Here is a 16,472-nt window from a genome sequence, read left to right as displayed (position 1 = left end):
TCAAAAAGAAAAGGAGCAGAGGTTTTGGAGAGTTAAAAGAAGCAACACAACCTATAATCCAGGAAAAACTCATTCAGGAGTAATTTGGAAGGTAAAAAATGCTATAAGTATTAATTCAGCTCTGTAATATTCTATGTATAAGCAGCGGAAGAAGACATGCAGAAGGTTGTTTTGATGCTGCCTGACATTTCACATAAATGCTGCATCAGTGGTTGGGAACATCTTGTTCTGAACCGCGGCAGCGAGGCAGATTCCTGCAAAGGACTGAAATAACTGGTTAAAAGTGCATGTCTGGACTTGCTGAGCCTTACATAAGAGGTGGATGTAATCCCTTCAGACGTGACTGGGCCTTACAAAAACATGGGAGGTTCACGAGATGAGAAGGGAGGTCAGACGCTGGCCCGACTCCAAGCTCCAACCGATGACACACCACAGAAAGAAGAAAAAGAAGATCTGAAGGCGTGCTGCTGGGCATCTTCACATATAGCGCGCTCTGCTTCACTTAAACAGCGTCATTAAACATACACACTGTATATAGACCTACTGTACTGTATGTTTAACACAAGTCAGCTCAGTCACATTCAGTCAGGCTGTGTTGTCTGTAATGACTATATACAGTATTTAACCCTAGCCTGATATCACATGGGCCCCTATTTATATACCAGTTATTATCTAAGCAGCAGAGAACAAACAGGTTTCTTAAATATATTTTGTTATATCACAGTAAGACGTCTCCTTGTATTCTGATCTGCTCATGTTTTAACCTGCTGTTGCTGCTGTTTGCTCTTAATGCAAACTCAATAATTCATCTATGTTTAGTCTGGTGTCTTGATAAATTCAGGATAATGTACATTTCTACGGCACCAGTCCTGTCATACTCATTTCTGTGCTGCTGTGAGTATATATATATATATATATATGTAAATATAAATTGTTTTCACTCAGTGGTAGAAAGTATTCAAATTAATGTAGTTAAGTAGATTTTATGCTCCTTTAAACTTCTACTTCAGCACATTTTAGAGAGAAATATTGTACTTTTTACTCCACTACATTTGTTAGCCAGCTGTACTTTAAGATTTTACATACAAGATATATAATCATCTTTAAAGAAAAGATGTATTTTTATAGATTAAGTTACCAAGCATATATCAAATAATCAACATTACACTAACTTTAAAATTCTGCTTATGCAATAAGGCACCAGTGATAATAAAACAATAATATAGTACACATCACATATAATACACAGCATTATGAGTACTTTTACATTTTATCCTTTAAGTACATTTATTACATTTATCTGATAATAAATTCATATTTTTGTTACTTAGCTAAAATTCTGAATGCCAGACTTTTACTTGCATGGAATGTATTTCACATTGTGGTATTTCAACACTGAACTGAATACAATAATTGAGTCCGTCTACCACCACCGCCATAAATTTATCAGTTCTTTGTCATTATATTATACTTTACACTATACTATATTATACTATATCAAAGGTCCAGTGTGTAGGATTTAGTGGCATCTAGCAGAACGGACTTGGCAGAAATGGATTATAATATTAATAAGTATGTTTTAATTAGTGTATAATCACCTGAAAATAAGAATTGTTGTGTTTTTGTTACCTTAGGATGAGCCTTTTATATCTACAGAGGGAGCTGATCCTCTTCCATGTTGCACCACCATATTTCTACAGTATCTCAGAACAGACAAACCAAACACTGGCTCTAGAGAGAAAGGGTCTTTCACAGTTGTCACATGTTTTGCGGCCACCGTAGGTTCTCCTACACGCTTCGAAGGGTACGATGAGGGGATGAGGGGTCGGTTGCAATTTAATGTGTAATATCTGTAGGAAGAGTTGAACAGATGTCAGCCTAACACATGCCAAAAATAGTCAGAATACAACCAATTAACAGATAACTGGTGAATACTAACATTGAGGACGTTCTTTATTTTCTATCACTGATGTGTGCTCTCTGAAAACCTCAAGAGAGTTCTGAATGAACATCCTTCCCTTTTCTTGTGTATTTTTAGGTTTCAAGGTGACGTGAATTCGAGAGTGCTGCAACCACAGAAAAATTTTCATTATTTCTTCATTCATTTTGTAACGCTCAGCCATTTTACAGAAACTCGGTGTGTTGCCTTCAAATCACTTGTCTGTCTAAAAGTCTAAAAGAAAAATATGTTATCCTGTTGTTGTTGATATGCAACAGAGAAAAGCAGCTTTCTGATGCTGCAACAAGAGAATGTCTTGTTTTTTTTATATGTGATACTGGTGATAAGTGGCTTAAAATGTGAATTAATTACCAAAATTGTTCATTAACTCTCTGACTAATACTAATCTGTTCAACATTAACATTCAAGTTTAAGCTCTATTCTGTTTTCAGTGGCCAGAAATGAACAGAAAGCTACTGTTCCCTTCAAAGGGGGACACATCCTGCTTTTTGTGTTATTTATATACTTGCCTTCAAGTTAAAATCCAGGGCTTCAACCTGCTGCTGAACGCTCTGTTTGCAATGTTACCTCTACTTCCTCCTCGTGATGACATCAGATTGTTCTCACATTGTTTACGTTGTCCATACACATATTTCTGATCGGATTCAGCCTCGAATATGTGCAGAGAAGTTTCCATTTTGAGTAGAGAACAAGAAAAAGATGTGAAATCCTGCTACTATAGTTTGTTTACGTAGCTTCAGGAGGCGGAGGAAGCTTCCTGAAGCCGACCAATCAGAACAGAGTGGGTTCATCAGGAGGCGGGCCTTAAAGAGAGGAGCTAAAACGGCCTGTTTCAGACAGAGGCTGAACTGAGGGGCTGCATAAATGGCTGTTATGACTTAAATAAGGAGTTTTTTTTTTAACTGTAAATCATGCAAAGATACTCCAGAAGAGCCCCAGAATATAAATATAATACAGTAAAATATGACCCTAGAAATGTGATACGTCCCCTTTAATCAATAATATATATCAAACACACATCAGTATATTAGTATTAGAAATTCTCTGAGTTCTCTGTTGGTGTATCAGTCAGTATCAGTATCAGTCACTCCCATTTGAGGTCATTCCTGACCCGGAGCCTGAGAAACTGTGTCCTAAAGACGCACACAGATGTTTGGTAACACATTCATTTTCAGGAATGCAGTGGTCATCGGGCATGTCAAACCGGGTGGGGACATCGTGTCTCATCAGTGTGTAATTCATGTGCTTTTAAATTGTACATTGTGTTCCAGACAGGATGAACTGACTCCGTCTGATTAGAGGATGGAAAAGACAACTCCCAGACGTTCAAGATTGTATTTTAAAACATCACACTTTTATTTTGATTGTTTCTGGTTGCTAGGTGTCATTGAAAAAAGACTCTCCCTTGGCTTTAGTCATACCAATTACTGCATATTATGTTTATTTTACCCTTTCGCTTGATATTTTTCTTTAAGATGTGATATCATCTGAATTTCTGAGTTCTTTGACGTCTGTTTTGACTGACTTCATCTATCTACATTGTTCATCTCCATGTCTTTATCCTTCCTTACTTCCATGTTTCTTTATGTCTCTCCCTTTGATTGCAAGAATCATAACAAAACATGTCTGCTTCGGTGCAGCCTCCAGGGTTTGTCTTTTCTGATATTTGCATGTTTTGAATGTGAGGAAGATTTTCCCGCCAAGCCTGTTATAACTGGGTTTTGCCAAAGGCTTTGAAATGAGCCTCGCTCTTTGTTGTGCTTAACAGTGCCCTCCTTTCGCTTTCATCCTTGCTTTCTCTTTCTTTCTGAATCAGTCGGTGTTATCAAATCTGGCATGTGCTACGTTTTACGTGCAGTAAAAAGTCCCTTTTCCTTAATTTACTGCATCCTTATTACTCATCTTGCAGACTGATAATTGTTGTAATTTGATCATCACTTAAGGGCCTTTTGGCATCAGGGACAATATATTGGTCCATTTAGTGTCCTGTTGTGGTGAGAATTTCACTTTCTGTTTGCCAGTTAGAGCTGCTGAAATAAAGAAAATAGAAATCAAATAAGAAAAAGCTGAACTTTCCAAAATACTGCCGGCAACCATGAGTCAATGTTGTAATTTCTGTTTCTATTTTCCTCACTGAAGAGTAATTTAACACCAGGCTGAACCTTGTTGTGTCATAGATCTTTTTCAGAGCACATATTTTGACTTGAAAAGCCACAGGTGCAACTAATAACTGAGTTCATCCTGCACTTAAATGTGCATTCACGCACTGCCAGGTAGTCTGAACACTACACTTAACCCACACTCGATGCACACTCCTCCTAATACCGCTTCAAAGTGATATTCAGAGCCAAGTTTATCCCACAATTCACCACTGTCTTTTTACGCAACACCTTCTTTGAAAAATGTTATCAGATAGAAAACGTTCAGAATAATATTGTATCTCTTACGTGCCTCTTTGGTCAAAAGTTTCGGTTTGATTCCACCTCTAAACCTCTGGTTGGGTGTGCCCTGTTGCACCTGTAACCACAACAGTGATGTCAGGGCATAAGGTTAAGACTCAAAATGCAGAGTTTTAAAATATCTGAACGTTGATTTCATGTGTATTTATTCATTTACAATGCAGCTTATGCATTCCTCGCTACATAATCGACTTTTTAACAGGTGGGATCAAGGGGGAAACAATTCAACATCAGGTGCCAAAAGAAGAAGAAGAAGAAGAAGAAGAATCCAAGAAATGAAATAAAATAAGTACAAATCAATAAAAAAAAACAGTATCTTAAGTCTTTGCATTGCGTCACCTCCTATGTGACCTATTTCTGTGACAGTGTTTGTTTTGCCTCCAAGAAACACTTTGCATTTAAATGTTGCAACCAGTTTAATAAGATTCTTTTACAAGCATCACGTCAAAACTTATCTCCAGGTCATCTCTTGCATATTTCAGACTTTATCACCTCAAACTATCTGTAAAACTATGTCCTTATTACCTTAAACTGCTTGCAGATTGCTATGAGTTAACTTTTCTCTGCCTGCTCTCCTCCTGCTCTCCAGTGTCCCACCCCCCCCCCCCAACCCCCCTCCCCTCCCAGCTCCCCCCTCGCTCTGTCTCAGGCTGTGTGTGTGGCATGTGGTTTGGATTCCTGCCCATGGACTATAGAACAAGGCCCCCCAGTGTGCTCTGTTTTCCACATTCCTCGGCCCTGACATCAGCCCGGCTGCAGGAAGGACGCTGCCTCAATAGGCCGAACGGCTGTGTGCGGGAAGAGGCCTCCCCCCCACCCCTCCTGACCCCGGCAGTCTGGCTGGCGGACCCCGGTAGGGTGGGGGCCCCCCGCCATCTCTGACAGCAGAAGAACCCGCAACAATGCAATCAAAGGGATGCTTTACATACCACATGTTGTTTTGCGGTATAAATTAGATGGCGATGCCCAACGATCGTTAAGATGGATTATCCCCCACATAGACGAGCCATATGGAAATTTAGGTCACATGCTGAATGTAAATATTATGCTTTGCAAAATTGCAGCGTGAAGGCAACTGAAGACTGATGGTTTGTTTAGTTTTGGTTTCGGGCCTGTAGCATTTTTGTCCTGGTAGACTTCATATGAATTTATTTTGTAGCTTATGAATGCATGATGACAGCTTTGCATATTTTTTGTGTATGTATATTTCCATATACATTAAGATGCAAGTTTCAAGTTTTTATTTCCAAAATGATGTAAATCCTTTCTGGAAAAATGTTTCTACCATGAGTTTGACACTTGTCTCAAATACACAGGATTCAAGCTGTTAAGGGCTTGAAATGACTCACAAATAATAGATATATATATTAATGAAATTGATTAATTAATTAATTAAATGTATGGATTTACTGTATAAATCAAAAGAACCCAAGAGATAATATACAACAACACGTTAAGATGTGAAAAATCAAGATAGATAATAACAAATTGAACATAAGAAAATGCTTTAAACTTGAAAATCAATATCTATATCAGCTATATCACTGAATGTATCAATAACAGACATCACGTTGATGACTCAAGGAACCTAACAACCTGTCACCTGACAACAATGATGAGTCTCGACCTCAAAGTCATCTGAAAACGTCTTTTATCACTCAGCCTCTTGCTATGAGCGATGAGTTCCTGCACAGACAAACTGTTTCTGTTTTGGTTTTTCACATCACAGATTTCTGTAATTATATATTTTTTTCGGTGCTTTTGGTTTCAGCTTGCTGACATTCAATCGGAAAAGCGTGACGTCACATCACATTTCTGGGCACCAATCCGGATTTAGCAATATTTGACAGCTGTAGGGTTGTTTGCTTATGTTATCAGACCGCTGTCCATCAAATCTGTCCTGATGATGACGCAGATTAGCACAGTTTTTGAGTATTAAACTCTTTACTGTATGAATAATACCTAAAGATGTGTTTTCCTGAACTTTAACAGCTTTTTTTGTCATAAATATTTAAGGTTATAGAGAAATCCTTCAGCTTGTAATGAAGGATGTTTTATGTGTACTTTGAGTAATTTGTAAAATAAAGAATTCTCCTCTTACTTATCTAACATGGCTTTTTCTTTCACTTTGAACTTCTTTTCCCTTATAGGGCAATCTGTGTGAATGTTTTCAGACTCTGAAAAGATGACCTTCAGTTCAGCATTGCCAAAATTGGGAGAAGGATTGGCGAGGTGGGTGGTGGGAATTCAAGATTGTTTATTGACGTTCTTTTGGTGAAACAACTTGGCGAAACAAGGAGAACGAAATGGCATTTAGTCTGGTACCGAAGTGCAGGAAATACAATGATTATTATAAATGTTGGTCAAAATGCTACATTGACCTTTTCATGGTGACTGTCAGCAGAACTTCAGTTCCTCTGTTGTTTTAACTTCTACTTCAGTGAAAGTCAATTCATGGTGTTTCTATTTGAGTAGGATGTTTTCAGTACTGTTTTTGCTCTCTAAAAATGTAAGTTGTGTCTGGACATTAAGCCGATGGCGTCTTCAGTCTTGGCTTCTGGCCTGTGTGTATATTCTATCTGACTTTTTTCCACATGCAGTCATTCAATGAGGCATTCAGGCTCACAGCCAGACTTCACCTCCTGATGCAGCCTTGTGTCGGGTTTCCCGTAAGCAGAAGGCCAAGTGTGTGTGTGTGTGTGTGTGTGTGTGTGTGTATGTGTGTGAGACTGTGTGGGAGGGCGAGTGGGTTGTTATGGGGGTGGAGGGTGAATGAGAGCAGAGTGGAGGAGGCATGGAAACGTGGGAGGAGGAGACATCAAAGACGAGGGGAAACCGGATCGCTCGACAAAGGGGTTCAGAGACAAAGGAGAGGCGATCCGCCATGTGGCCGTGAACGCCACGCATGCCTCCCCTGTCTGGCTCCATTCAGCTTTTCACTCATTCAACTTTATCAGACCCCAGTACCAAGACAAGCACCAAAACTGTCCTTTGAAATTTAAATATTTTGTGGATTGAGCGTTTGTTTTAAAGTGTGTTAGGTTTTTTTTTTTATTTAGATCTGTTTATGTGGTTTCATTGTGTTTTAGAGGGATTTTACCTCAGTGGGAAAGTCTGTCGGGGGGTTTTTTGTTATTGTTATTGTTTTGTTTTATTTTTCATTTTTAGATATTAGTCATGTAGTTGTTTGTTATTTGCATGAAACCAGACATATCTACTCGCCTACTTCCTTACTCACCCACCTGCCTTTTTGTTGTGTCTCCCCCCCCCCCCCAATCTTTTCTGTATGAATGCATTTCATGTTCTTGCTCAGTGTTCGTTTGTGGATCTTCAACATTGATGAACACAAACAACCAGAGAGTGAAAAAAAGATCCAAAAATTTATCTGAAGAAATCTGTAAAAAAGAAGAATACAACAAAAGGTCACAGCTGCAAACTGCACAGATATTCTACTTGTGTTGTAGAAACATGTTCACATCGGCAAAATAAATAATATATATGTTTATTTTCATGATGCATGTGTAATTATTGTCTGTGTGAGAGCTGATATAACTCAGAAAGCACCAATTGTACCAAATTGTACAAAAAGATATTTCTCTGGATTTAGAGTCCAACAAGGAAATAAGAAACGTCCATGTTCTTGTGTGATTGGACGGCTTGAACTGCTATACAATGTACAACACCATATTTATATCCATGTTTTTTTAAATAAACCTTTAACATTGGAAGGAAAAACAAACTTCAGGCACCAAAAAACACTGGGATTACGTTCAAAATCATGGCTACTTGCAATAAAAAACCAACTGAGGGTTTCTTCAGCCGCATTTCCTCTTTATGTGCTGATAGATAACTATATTTCCAACTGTAAATTACCAATTTTTCTTTTATAGTAGGAGCTCATTTGTAGGATCTACCTAGCCAACAGATGAGCTCCTACTATAAAAGAAAAATTGTGTACACAGTTATCCACCAGAAGTGTCTTATTAACACATGCAAGCACTGTTCAAATGTGATTCAAACAAAGACATGTACTGATTCGAAAACAGGAAGAAAGTACAATCAGAGGGATTTTTTTAACTGGCACACTAGTTTTGTTGTATTTATGCTCATGTAACTGTTTTTATGTAGGACGTACCAAAAGACAGACTTAAGGACAGACTCTCAGAACACAAATATGCAGTCAGAAAGCAGAATGTGGACTTCCCCATGGACAAACACTTCAAAGAGGTACATAACAGTACTGATTCTTTGTTGAGAATCAGTAAAGGCATCCATCAGAGGTAGTGATTGTTACGTAGACTTCTCCAAAGGGAAACTTTTTGAATTTTTAAACTTGATGCAATAGTACATCCTGTTTTAAATGAGGAAACTAATTACACGCCTTTTCTAGAAAATGTATAATATTATTACAGACAAAGTCACCTGATTTTTCATTTCTCAGGCATTAAAACTTCTACAGCCTAAAAAAAACATTAGTAATTCCCAAACACCATAAGATAGAGAAGGTCTAAACATACAGGCCTTATATTTGTACGTATGCATTTGAATTCATATATATGGTCACATATTTTAAGTAATTGGGTGTTTTTGGTATGATTTATGTAATTTTGATGTTGGTTTGGTCATTTATCTCCCATTTTGGTGCAGGATGCTTTTTGAGTACTTGGGAAGGCGTACCATCTTAAACATGGCTTCTCATTGTGACCCACCTGTGTTCACTCATCAGTCAGGATTGGGTGACACCACCTGCCAAGTTTAGAAGATGTAAAAAAATGCTTGAAGTTTGTTCACCCTTTTGTATCCTGATGAAGACCTTTATGGTTGAAACCTATTGGTTTTTTATTGCAAGTAGCCATGATTGAATAAAGGCCTTTTAACTTAATCCCAGTGTTTTTTGTTCCTGCTCTACGCATGTTTGTTTTTCCTTCCATGTGATGACCCTTTTCTTTCAGAGCACCTGTGTTTTTCTTGGGTTTTATATGATAAAGACATTCCTCGAGCGCACCACTACCTCTTTATCACAATTAAACCTTTAACATTATTGACGGAGCTACAAATGCTACACTGCCGCTTTGTAAATGAGAATTACACATCTCTTCCTCTTGTATTGTTCAAGGCTGTTCAGTTAGGTCCCAAAGGGTAGTAGCCAGTGTATTACACACATAACAGCACCTGTTAGGAAAACAGGCGAATCTTGTTGGCGAAGATTACAGCTGTGGTGGCTCACAGTAGGCACTTCCTTATAGACGTCTCTGTAAAAGCTGAAATAAACCTTTGCTTGGCATAATACATCGAAAACCAGCCAGGTTGGTGAAAGTGTGTCATGTCTCACGTCATCATGTGTATCACATGATTTCTGGGGAATGAAGTCCTTATTGTAATTGTAAAACAGTCCCATCTTGCACCATCAATCTGCGAACTTGAGAACATGACACAGTTTCATACATCTGAGTCAGATTGATACCTTTGGTTTTGGTAAAAAGCCAATTTGGGCTCACAATGGGTTACTTTTTCGTAATGTAATGAAGAAAAACATAAAACATAAAACACCTGGACAAGAGAGATTGCTTGAATTTAAAAAAAAAGAAGCATTTTATCAGACAGGCAGTGTGGTGAAACACCTGGTTTGATCATAACATAAACTTTCCTTCTTGTTGTTTCACCATGGTGACATCATTCACCACAGAGAGCCTGACACATCCAACAGGCTCCTTAGTAATGTGATAAAATACAGGTAATGGAGAAGGTGACAAAGACACTACCAAGAAGCAACATATGCCTCAACATGTCCATGATACTTACATCACCTTTACATTTTAGACCCACACACCCTCACCAGGTGAACCACTGATGTGTTTACAGGTGCTTGAGTAATAATAATCGTCTGGAAGCTCCTGCTGTCTGTTCTACTGTAAGTTGTAAATGCTCCACCCAAAATAGCTTAGAGACGAAATGCTAAGTTTGCAATCGTAATGCAATAATTCTTTCATATAATATGTTTTACGACCTCATGTTGGCTTCGCCCACTTAAATTTAAAAGGGATAAAGTTTGTAGTTTCGTCCGTCACACAGAACAGCGGCTGTTTGAATTCATGTCATTCCAATGGCGTCAATGGTTTCTCAATGAAAAAGAAAGTACTCAAACAAAACTTCTCAAACCGTCCTGGCAGCTTAATCGACTTCTCTACAGTCTGTATGAACAGTATGTACCAAACACTCACGATATGGCTGAACACACTGGTCCCACAAACAGCTGAGTAGCAAAGGGAAACTGTATTTAGCTACATGTTGGTGTAAAATATGTTTGGTCCATAAGCATATGGGCAGACAGCAGAGAAGGGATTTTCAGCTGTGAAAAGTTGTCACTATTGGAATATATTGTAACAGACAAGAAGAGAAGCTAAACACAGCTGCTGTTGAAACCTTTAACTGCCATGTTTTAAGGCTGTGGGAGTTAAATGTTTGATACTAGAGAGATTTTGATGGAGACTGGTGGAAAATTCATCAAAAAAAACCTAAATAAAGGAGTGGAGAAACACCACAAATGCAGATGCGTCCATACAAAACATGAAGGGTCTCTGATTGGTTTCTGAATTATGTTTTTATTTGTCAGTTTATGTAACAGGGACAATACAGAAGAATTGTTGGGGAGAAGCAATACAACAGATGCAATAAACTAATATATAGCCCCATCCTTGGTTATGCTTTAAAATGCATCATAAAACAATAAAGCAATGAAAAAACAAGAAAACACATACAGTAAGGTATATACATGTGTCTATCTGTGTTTGCACTGACATACAGTATAAGTGCTAGAGTTTGTGTCTAGAAGCACATATATGTATGCAACATGTAAATGTATGTCACAAGTGGATCCATTTAAGACTCATGCGATGTTCACATCTTTGTAGTTGTTTAAGCCGTTGTTTCACTTGAGAATTGAAAACTTTAAACTCTGATTGTGCTTTTATTCCAGGTGATAAGATGTCGGATAGTTTTTTTATTGCCTTTTACTGAAAAAAGATGACTGACCAAAGGTTACGCCACACCCTGGAACTCTACATTTACCACATGCTGTGAATCATATCCTAAGACCTTCAAAAGTCATCAGATCTCAATCCAATTGGAGATTTTTTTTGCGTCAGCATGTATCAGCGTTTTCTACCACCATCATCAAAACACTAAATGAGAGAAAATCTTTTGGAAGGAATGGTGTTCATCGCTCCAGTAGAGGCTTGAAGAATCTATAGCAAGGATCACTGAAGCTGTTCTGAAGTTTTTTTTAATTTATCATTCATCTCAAGTTTACATTAGAGGCGGTGATCAAGAACATCCTGATTGCATCATTTGAAACCTACAAGTCAGGATTGCCACATCCCTAATTGTCATCTATCTTAGGTGTGACAGTGCTGTTTCAAGGGCAACGGACCATACACATGACCACACCTGACAGTGATCAAAATTTCCATTTCTGTCCCCGGGACAGCTCTGCCTTCGAGAATTATTTTCTAAGAACAGTGCTGAAAAGTAACTGAGTACATTCACTCAAGTACTGTATTTATGTACAGCTTTGAGGTACTTAACTGAGTATTTCTATTCTATTTTACAGGGACACATTGTGCTTTTTTACATCACAACATTTATTTGACAGCATATTTGCTTAGTGCAGATTAGGATTTTGCTTACTAACACAAATGATCTGTCAGTAACATTTGATAGATTAATCTACCCAACAGTATATAAAGTTATTATTATTATTTTACTTTGACATGCAGAATACTTTGTGGGTTATTATTTATCAATGTGCCATTTATTGGGTGTTTTATCCAAAGTGTCACAAGGAAAAACATTTATCATTATAACAGTTATTGGAGAACAAAGTGAGAATTTAACAAGCCATAATGTAATCAAAGGTGAACAAAACAGTTGTGATCAGAAGGATAACATGTGAAAAATGTGATATTGATAAAATAACAACACTTAATATACAATATAAAAACAGACATGCAATGAATACATTAGCATTTTTAGAAATAAATACATCATATTGACAAATAAAATCATAAAACAGACAGCAAGATCGCTCCCATATTTTAAAAGCAGTTAAGTTGGAGTTTTATGTCTGATGAAAAGTGTTTTCCAGTCTTAGGGATCATGCCCTTTTACCTAATTCAGAATGGAAGAAGTTCCGGCCTTATTCAGGATAATAAATTCGTCAGATACCCGGAGAGGCTTTGAAGATTAGTGTTTAGCGATGAGTAAGACAGTGAGGGCCAGGCAATGTTATCATAGAGATCACAATGATCGGAATGAGGTGTGGTGATAAACCTCAGAGCACCATGAGAAAAAGAAGCAACAGACTGTTGAGTGCAAAGAGTATCCAGCTCCACCTTGACAAGCTACAACTTGAAAAAGGTGCTTTCATGTCCTTGTAAATGTCATAATCCATTTTCTGATGATAATGACTTTCTCAATCAGTACTCTGATAAAGGAGTAGTTTGACATTTTTGGGAAACATGCTTATTTGCTCAGATAAGAAGGGTCATACCACTCTGGTAAATATGTGAGGCTACAATCAGCAGCAGATTAGCCTAGCTTAGCATAAAGACTGGAAACAGAGGGAAACAGCTAGCCAAAGGTTTACATACGTGAGTTTTTGCTGGTTGCATGGCAACCTCATAGTGACAACAAGACTCCAGGATGTCACTGCTCCCAAAATGTTTCTTGAAGCACATTTTGCTGGTAAAACTTCACCCTTTTACGTAAGTATAAGTTTGCATATAGAACATCTACTTGTAATTGAGTACTTGATACATTGTAGTATTACTACTTTTACTTAAAGTGCCACTGCAGATGATATGTATAAATATTCTGCTTGGGACAATAATGTGTGTCCACAAAAAAAGTATAACAGTATAAAAGTAAAACATCTACTCCTTCTTCCTTGTTAAAAACCCAGAATATATGAATATGCAAGTATATTTCATTTTGAAAGTTTAACTACTGGACACAAGATTTGTCAAGATGTCAAAAGTCCATTCCTCTCTTTCCACATCACACTTGCAAGTTGAATATTGGACAAGAATTGGCTCCCAAATTAACTGTGATGTCAATAATAACAATCATAGGCCCACCCCATAAAAACCAGATTTTCATGAGCCAAGAGAAAATTTCTACTTTCAGCAGACAAACATGAAAACAGCCTTCAAGTGTCAAACTCTGGATATATGTACACCAATCTGCACAGTGAAGCTCAAACATCCAACTGTAGGACCAAGAAGAAAAACATATTTTTGAGCGGAGGCGGACTGTTCCCACCGCTTCAACTACAATATTTACTTGTGTCTCTGACCTTAAGACCGTCTTGCATTGTGATCACACCAGTACAAGAGCCACTGATCCTTTCATACGATACACATGTGACCTTTCCAACATGTGCTGTATATGCCGCACCTTGTTATTGTACAGTATCTTATCAGATAAACCGATGTAATCTCACCTAATTAGTTTATAACCGGATCCGAATTGAGTGAATGCCACACCAGCACCACTAAACCTCCATAATGTCATGGCATTTAATTGAAATGTTTTACTGATTGTACTGATCGACAGACAGGATGAGACCAAGACCTTTTGAGACATACCACAGCAGCATATAATGCTCCAGACAGACAGGTTCAGGCCAGGTTTGAGGTTGAATTAGACTACGTACAGTCTGACACAGTGGAATGTTTCTTATGTGGTTTGTTTGATATCTACCCCGTGTTTGGTGAAAACTTCTCCGCTGGGAACATGACAAACACTTCACAAGTGAAGTCAGCAAAGGACAGGGCTTGTGTTTGCTGTCAACACACACACTAATGTACTCCCCCTGTGATCACGCTGTGCACGTAACACACACACACAAAGGAGAAGCAAGAGAATAGACTGCATTCTTTAGGAGACAAAGACCCTTTGTTTCCTGGTTAAGCAATTGTCACTGGTCTCACGTCAAATGTCTCATTAACCCCCTCTAGTGGTTAAAACCATCCTGGGATCCACACTGACAAATTTTAAAAGAATTCCATCTATGTATTTCCTCATTTTAGTGAATGAGGAAGACGGTGGCCTATATCTAAGTTAGATGTCCGGTTTCCAGTGTGACAAGGCTTGTGAGAGGAAACAATGCCCACATCCGTGACCATGATTAGAGAATAGGGATGTGGAAATGACAGTGCTGTGGAAATTTGTGATCATTTATCAAAAGTTTTTTTTTAAAAAAAAAAGGAGAACAGAGGAGAAACAGAGCCTTTGTTGATGATTTGGTTTTGTCCCCAGAGACTCGTCTTTGAATACGAAGGGAGAGCCCCACAGACTTCCTGTTAAACTGGGATAACATAACACCGACTCGCTGCCTCCGCTTTAAATTCAAATTTAAATTTGTTTTATTGGCATGACCATGAAACACGAGCACAGTAGCACCAAAGGCGGTTGTACATGTACAAGGTTTTGAATGTCAAAGTATTCCAACATAGTTTCTAAAAAAGGAAAAAAAATACTAATTGTTGCAGACAAGACTAACAGGCTCATAGTGACAATGCACACTAATGTCTGGCAGGTTCAGCATCTTAGTTTAGCATGTTAACATTCCTACGCTAATTAGAACTGGACACAAAACCCAGCTGAGACTGACGTGAATGTCAGTCGTTTTGCAGGTATATGGTCATAAACCATAAGGTCTTTGGGACCTTGAATATCTGCAGCAAAACTCACAACTGTCAATGTATTTCACTTTAAACCGCAACATTATGGTGCAGAAAAAGTCAGGAGATCACCAAATTCATTAGGAGTCATTGTCTGGGGGACATATCTGTACAAACTTTCATGGCGATCCATCCAAAGGTTTGAGTTTAAGTTTAAGTGTGGGTCAAAGCAGCAGATCGACTGGTTAATCAACAGACAGACCGACATTATCACCTGTAGAGCTGCTAGTGTGGCTAAAAATAGCCTCTTTCATGGAGAATATTTTGACCAGTAGGAAGAGCACAGGTGTAAATAATAAAATGAATGATGTCTGAATTGCATTTAGCTGCTGCTCGCAGATTAATATCATCATTAATGTTATTAGTAACAGCTGTACTTTCTCTACTATGATAAGTCAAACCGTCAGCTGTGAAAAGGATCTATAAAAACATACAAAACAATAGATGTGATAAGATGAGAAGAGATAAATGCAAAGATGAAAGAAGAATCACACTTTGAAAGAACTCAGTTTCATGTGTGGTGTCACTGGTTTCCCCTCAAGCTGTGACATGGTCTGACAGGTTTCCTTCCCCAAGTAATTTGTTTTGGTGTGAGAGTGTGTCGGATTCTCGTATTTTACTTATTTCAGTAAATTAAAATGTGGCTCTCACGTCTCTCTACAAGCTTCAGTAAAGCAGGAAGTGATGCTCTGTCTCTACTGTAACTCTTGTTGCTGGCAGATCTGTTTCTATCTGTTTTTTTTCTGTGCTGCCAAGTTATTCTGTGGTCACTGTCTGTATTTAGTTCATGTCTCCGGTCACTCACTCTTGCCTTTACAGGACTGAGCAGCATAGAAATTAACTTTCGTTTTAGTGTCAGCAGCCATAGTTAATATGCTTCTCTGTCCAGCTCTTGCACTTCCTCCTCCATATTTGGTTACTGAGTCATTAACTGGAAACACCCACACACACACACACGCACACACACACACACACACACGCACACATTTTCTATTGCAAACTTCCATTGATCACTAACCTATGGGAAGTTTTAAGTACTGATCAACTTGTTCTAGACTGAATGTTAACAAGAGAAAATGGATTAAATTCAGTATTTTTATTTTTTATTTTTGAGTCAAACCAAAAACAAAAGCAAGAGAAAGCTGAGCTTGAAGGGGAACAACATATTTCATCACAATATCACTTTGATTACACCACTTCTATAAAACAATGTCGATTTTATGGACTTTACTTACAATAATGCTCAAAACATTTATTTCTTTACCTCACAATATATTACTTTCTGACACAATTCAACCTCTTAAACTCAGA

This window comes from Thunnus albacares, chromosome 8 (genome assembly GCF_914725855.1).
Source record: "Thunnus albacares chromosome 8, fThuAlb1.1, whole genome shotgun sequence".
Classification (NCBI taxonomy): domain Eukaryota; kingdom Metazoa; phylum Chordata; class Actinopteri; order Scombriformes; family Scombridae; genus Thunnus; species Thunnus albacares.
This window is presented reverse-complemented; position numbering follows the sequence as displayed.